This window comes from Anopheles coustani, chromosome X (assembly GCF_943734705.1).
Source record: "Anopheles coustani chromosome X, idAnoCousDA_361_x.2, whole genome shotgun sequence".
In the NCBI taxonomy this organism is placed as follows: Eukaryota; Metazoa; Arthropoda; class Insecta; order Diptera; family Culicidae; genus Anopheles; species Anopheles coustani.
Genome location: NC_071290.1, coordinates 19,000,524 through 19,007,565, shown reverse-complemented (window position 1 = coordinate 19,007,565; position 7,042 = coordinate 19,000,524). Strand labels below are relative to the sequence as shown.

Genomic DNA, 7,042 nt, shown 5'->3' with positions numbered 1-7,042 from the left:
TTCACGATAAAACACGATAAACGTCTGCTCGGTGCAGGGGTTCCTCACGCGTGGTCTTCGTAGAACGGAAAATGTTCGGCGTGGTGCTTCGGGCCGGTTGACGGCTTCGCGGAAAAACGTCTGTCCAGCGCAGCGTTTAGTGCGCGTGCTTCACTTCACGGAACTGGTAATGGTACCTATCGCGAAAGCAGTCGATAAAATTTATCAACCCGTTTGATTATATCGACCGATAAATTTATCTACTCGAATTGGTATCGCGAATGTATTCAACTGAGCAGTTGGTAAAATTAAAACAACCCATAAAAATATCTATCGAGTAGTTTCGCCGTCTGTCAAATTACCATGGAAACCTAGAGTTTGTTTACTTTTAACAACGTTACAATTAGTGCGACTTCTATCGTATCGAGAAGCATTTTTGTTCGTGAAGCATCCAAAACATTAGAATGATAAATTCATTATTCTTTTCAAATGATGCGGAGAATGAAAAGGAGATAAATCTAGCGGCATACCGTAGGCGATTGAAGAAGCATTTTGATCCGCTTGAATTATCGGATAAAACGTAAGCGTATTGCCTCAACAATCGTTGCCACTGTTTTAACATGTTCCTTTTTCAGCTTCATTAACAATTACCGAGTTCCGAAGAGGCTGTTTGAAGAAATCCTTGCCAAAGTGGAACTAGCATAAGCATAAGCGTGGGTTATCGGCGGAAGAAAACTTGAGAACAAAACTGCGATTTTTTGCACAAGGGTCGTACCAACAAGGTGTTGGTAACGATTTTACTGTGGCAATTGCCCAATCTACTTTTTCTGCAACGCTAGATCAAACTCTAGCCGCGTTGGAACGTGAACTAGCGTATTTCATAACCATAGATATGACTGCCGACGAAAAAGCAGACGCCAGGAGATTATTTATAAAAAATTACCTGGCCTTGTGCAGTGATGTGCGACGATGGAACTCACATCAGAATTGTCGCACTTTACGACATCCCAATTCAATATTTGAATAGAAAAGAGGTTTACAGTTTAAACGCTTTAATGGTAAATATTAAATTTAACACTTCTTTATAAAATGCTTATTGATAATGATCTTCTAGATATGTGACCACAGGTAAATGATCCTATTTGTAGATAATACAATACAAGCCCAATATCTTTATACTTAGAAGAAAAATGAAACAGTGGTGACCGAACGATGAAGCTGTTGGGTTTGTCTATTTACATATTTACATTCTTGTATCCAATATTTATGATTTTTTTTATTGTTGTTTAGGGGACTCTGCTTATCCTTTAAAACCATGGATGATTAAGCAACGAATATTTCTATTTTTCTATTTTTTTCTTATACATTTACGTACTTTTTTCTACCAAGTTTTTGACCTGCTATTATTCTAAGGTTGTCTTAGAGTGGTACAGGGCCAATAAGATTCATTTTGTACCTAAACCAAATTTCCCACAGTTTCGTCCCAAATGAAAAATACTGGGCAATCACAAAACTTTGTCTTAGGCGAAGTGGTGTAACAGTTAGAGATGTTTTTGGCAAGAGGAAGTGAACGGAAATTGCGAAAACGGTGTCTCCTTCCATGATACGGGTGTTAATGCACGAACCAAAAAACAAAATACGTGAATTTATAAGAACAGGGAACACAATGCATAACTGTACAAAAGAAACATACTAATTTTTTTTATACCGTTGACATTTTTTGGAACCTCAAATTAATATACTTAATGAATTTTTGAAATTATAAAAGTTATAAAATATTTTGGAAAACACCTTTAAGTATCTTCGCTGAAAATTACAAATCGATCCGACAGCTCTATAAAATGAAAATTGGTCCGAAGTACGAGAAATATGGAACGTTTGAGGGGTATCGACCGACAACGGCAAATAAAAATTATTTAAATTTGTTTAAAAACTTGTTTTCTTTAGCAAAACGATAGTAAATTACTATTTCTAGGCATTCTAAAAGTTTCATGCTGATACGACAATGCAATCAATTGTTATTTGAATATAAAACTACAATAACTAGCCGTGTAGGCGGTTAAATAAAAAAAACAAATTTTAAAACAAAAAAAATTCACCAGAAAAATAAATTTTTTGATGGGCTAAAATGGTTAAAAAATAATAAGAAGCGAAAAATTAACACAGAATAACATTTTTACATTTTTTAAAATAAATTTTACCACGGTCAACAGCTCTTTTCAGTATATCGGATGGGTTGAGGCAGTAGTTAAATATATCGGTCGATATAAAAAAAGTGTTTCGTTCGCGATGCAAATTAAAGACTTTTTTAACAACTGCTAGATTTTTCCCCACGATTTGTACGGTAGCCATGGCAATTGTACACGCGTTTTTACGGGTTGATAAATTTGATGCGTTGCGATACCATTCCGCCATTACTGTCATTATATCGGTCGATATGTTTATCGACCGGTTGTTAACTTGGTTCGCGATAGGTACCAATGTTTAGCGCAAGCGTTTCACTAAAATTGTCTGTCCGGCGCGGTGCGTCGTGTGCATGGAACACTTCACTGCACCCGGCTGCTCGGTGCGACGTTTCGAGCACGTGCTTTACTTAGTGGGAAAAACGGGAATGTTCGATGCTCGTTTTTTTACGCGTGGAGCAGCTCACTGTGAACCGTCTGCGCGGTGCAGAGTTTCGTGCGCGTGGTACGTTTCGCGGAAAAGCCGGACTCGAGCACTTCGGGGAACCTGGATCACGTCGGGGTCACCAGTTTGGAGGTTCCCTCGGAGGTTTGGATTTTTCGAGGGAATCTACCGTTTTTTATTTGATCCAAGTTCGGAGTAATACACGAAGTAAGAAACTGAAAATGAGGCACGCGGGTCTCAACACCGGTGGTGGAGAGCGATCGAACAAGTGATAGAAAGAAAGGCCTAGCACACCGGTCCCAACACGGATGACGGTGGAAGGTCGGACACGAAAGAGCGAAAAACTCGATCCGCTTCGCGCTTTTATAGTTGCCGCCAGTTCTATAGTTTTCCGATAGGTGGCGCGTGTGGTCGGCTGCAGTCGAGTTTCCACAACGCGGTCGTTTAGCGCGGTGACACAGACTCAACTGGCAGTATGTTTTTATCTGTTATTTTATGTCCATGATATGTAACGTCAGGTTTGAAAAAACTGCATTTCTCAGGATTAAGTTTGAGATTGTAATGTCTCAGCCTTTCAAATACTCGCCCTAAGTTTTTCAAATGATGATTCTCTGAGCATCCTATCACTACAATGTCGTCCACGTAAACGGTCGAACATTCTGGTGATAATCCAGCTGTAGCGATGGTCATCATCCTCTGAAAACGATACTCGAAATACATCCGAAGATGGTATATCAAGAGTTTGTTCACCAAGTCCTCAACCAACACCAAGTACCCGAGGGCACTCGAAGTGTTGGATCCGCCAACCTGTCCCGGCACTCTTAGTCCTTGACGATCCTAAAGTGTTTGCCCGGTATGGCCATTGGAACACAACGCTTGCGACCATGCAAGTGGTCTGGGGTATAGGTGATACTGACATACCACCGAGATAGTACATCTAGTATTTGTTCACCAAAACCAAACCAACCCCAAGTACCAACCCAGGATACTCAGAGTGTTGGATCCGCCGACCAGCACCGGCACTCCAAGTCCTTGACGGACCCAAAGTGTTTGCCCAGTAAGGCCATTAGATCACAACGCTTGCTACACCACAGTGGGCTAACGCGATAGGCTCAGTTTGAGGGTATTCCAATAAATGGAAAGAGTTTACAGTCAACTCAATCCATTCTCGTGATGTTATTAGCCATCTAGCTAACGACTCCTATACATATGCTACCAGCCTGGTTCGGTTGCGACCTTGGAGGCGTTCATGCCAAAGTCCGCTCGGACAAGAATTGGGTCATTGGTCCGTACCTGTGGTTCCTCTCGTACTGCACAGGAATTCCATTGAGATAGCACTTGCACACCAGTAGGGTAAAACTAACCTGTCTCACGACGTTCTAAACCCAGCTCACGTTCCCTTGAAAGAGTGAACAATCCTACGCTTTGTGAATTTTGCTTCGCAATGATAGGAAGAGCCGACATCGAAGGATAAAAAAGCCACGTCGCTATGAACGTTTGGCGGCCACAAGCCAGTTATCCCAGTAGTAGCAAGTGAGCTGTCAAACAGAAGACGCTCCCGTTGTAAGGTGTTTAAAAATCATCAAAAAGTGCTAAAATCGTGATTTATTGATGCTATTTTGGTGAAAATTGCGAATGAAAGTGCGTTGCTGGTGAAAACCGGAGTGAAATCCGTTTGTTTTTGGCCGGAAAAACGACTAAAAAGTGAAACCGCGGTCGATTCGGTTGAAAACTGACCGAGAAAAGTGCGAAAAACTTTTTGACAAGCTGTCAGCCGGGAAATTAGTGGAAAAGTTTTTCACGATTTCCCGGTCAAGCGAGGTGTCTTTCGACGAAGAAAATTTTTTAAGAATTTTTGGTGGAAACCGCGAGAAGATCGGCTGTGTTTTGCGCAAACGGTGAGCGGAAAACTTTTTGGTGAAAGTGGTGCCGATTTTCCGTGCGGCCCTAAGAGCAAAATCCCGGCCCTTGAGCAACAGGCAAATTCGAGTAGAATCGTGTGGAAGTGCTGGAAGTGCAGGAATAGTGGTTTTGTGCCCCAGTTGTACCTAGGTACCCCCCGTGGGTCGTGTAGGACCCACCCCCCACAGCCACCCCACCCACGAGCAACAAAAGGAGAAGCAGCTAAAGAATCAGCAGCGCAAGCGTAGCCGGTCTCGTGCAGGACGTCAGCGTAGCCAGTCTCGTGCAGGGCGTCAGCTGAATGATCAGCGGGCAAACCACCAGGAGGCAGGCGAGTTCTTCCGGCGGCGTGAGGAAGAGCGTCAGCTAAAACGAACCAGTGTGATCCACCTGTTTCAGAACCAGCTGCGGGAATTTGAAGCGCAACTGGAGCAGGAACGGCTGGAAGATGAGGAGGAGAGTCGTCAAATTCTTGCACAGCGAAAGGAGAACCCCTGGTTTCTAGTGTCAGCTCGGAACCAACGTAGCTCGCAGGCGGCCGCAGGTCAACCTTCGTCGCAGCCTACAACGAAGCCGCAGAAAGCTCGCAATCCGCCGCCGAAGAACGTCGTGATTCCTGAGCCAGGCCAGGAAAAGAGAAAAAAGCGAAGATAGCGTCCCAGGAAGACGCGACCTGACGCAATCAAGCTGACGGCACTGCCCGAGCGCAGCTACAAGGAAGTTTACCTGGCAGTACGGCAGGACCACGAGCTGGACGGTGCTATTGATCGTCCCCGGCGGTCGGCAGACAACGTTCTGACGTTGTACTTGTCGAAGGCCGTGGACAGCGGCGCCGTACTGGAGAGGGTTGCCAAGGCGGTGGGAGAAACCGCAAAGGCGAGCCTGCAGACGGAGATGGCGACGGTTGAGCTGAAAGGCGTTGACATGCTCGTCACGGCCGACGAAGTGGCTGAAGCGGTCGAGCTCGCCATCGGGGCCAAAATCTCGTCTGAGGCGATATTCATGAGGACCCGCACCGACGGTGGCACGGATGCGGATCCCCCGGCGTCAGGCGCTCACGCTGAGCGAGCAGCCTCTGCGGATCGGCTACACAAGGGTCCGCATGGAGATTCTCCCGCCGCTTGGCCTTCCTTCCCAGCGGTGCTACAGATGCAAGGAGCGTGGGCATCACGACCTGCAAGGGAGTGGACCGGTCTGACTGCTGCTTTAGGTGTGGCGGTAAAGGCCACATTGCAAAGACCTGCACAGCCCCGGTGAGGTGCATGGTTTGTGGAGAACCCCACATGATCGGGGATGCCGCGTGTAGAAGCCAGCCAGCGCCATGCTCCCGCTAAGACGGACACGTAACCAGGAGGATCGGTCCGTGCTGAGGGTACTGCTGATGAACCTGGGTAGGGGTCGAGCAGCGTAGGACCTCATGCTGCAGACGGCTAGGGAGGCGAGGGTCGATGTCGTCCTGGCAAGCGAAATTTACCGTCCCCCGGGTGGCAACGGGAACTGGGCGGTAGACTGCAATGGGCAGGTTGCGGTCATCGCGACAGGTGCATCACCCATCCAGCGAGTTTGGAGCAGTGTCCCTGGGATGGTGGCAGCGCAGATCGGTGGCATCTGCTTCGTCAGCTGCTACACCTCCCCTAGCTGGAGACCGCCCAGGATTGAGCAGTACCTCGACCTCCTGGAGATCGAAGCACAGGGTCACGCACGACTGGTGGTCGCGGGAGACTTCAACGCTTCTCCGACACGCCGAAAGGTCTTGAGTTGCGTACGACGATGAGCTACCTCGGCCTGGAGACGCTCAACCGTGGCAACACTCCCACCTTCACCGGGAATGGGGTTGCTGCGGCCAGCGTGGTGGACGTGTCGTTTGCGAGTCCGGGCCTCGCGCGATCAGGAACTTGGCGTGTATTGGAGTCCTACAGCGCTAGCGACCACCAGTACCTGAGCTTCAAGGTGTATCGTCAGCAGCAGCAGCAGCAGCAGCGTGGTGTCAGGGAGGAGCAGCATCCTGGAACGAGCGGCAGCGGCGCCGCAGCAAGACGGCGATGGAAGGTGCGGCTGTTCGCGCGGAGACTTACGTGGAGGCTCGGCGGCACAGCCATTTTTCGGAGCTCGTGGACTCACCCGTAGGTCTGGTAGCACGCGCCTTCGACGAAACCATGGAGCGCAACCACGGTCCAGCCTTCCAGGTGAGGTCCTCGGCGTTCTGGTGGACCCCGGAGCTCGACAGGCAGCGGAGAGAATGCCACCCAGCCACCTTCGCCGGCCGCCGCGGCAAGGAGGGAAGCAGGTCGCCTACGAGTAGCGGAGCACCACCTTCGCAATCCAGGGAGACGCAGGCGAGGCAGGCGACGTGCGCGTTCGGAGCCCGACACAGATTCCACCATCTCCATCGATGCCCCAGCTCGCACCGATCCAGTAGGCCGCACGCGCAGCAGTAGCAGCAGGCAGCAGCGGTCCAGGAGGAGCAGAAGCGAAATGCCAAACACCAGGCACTCACCCGCAACGCAAGCAGGAGATGGCGTCAGCAGCAGCA

At 48.4% G+C, this 7,042-nt stretch overlaps 1 pseudogene; it reads left to right on the top strand.

Annotated features, from left to right (window-relative positions):
- Positions 1-443: 443 nt before the first annotated feature.
- LOC131269400 (uncharacterized) lies at positions 444-1,067 on the top strand (annotated as a pseudogene).
- Positions 1,068-7,042: the final 5,975 nt, after the last annotated feature.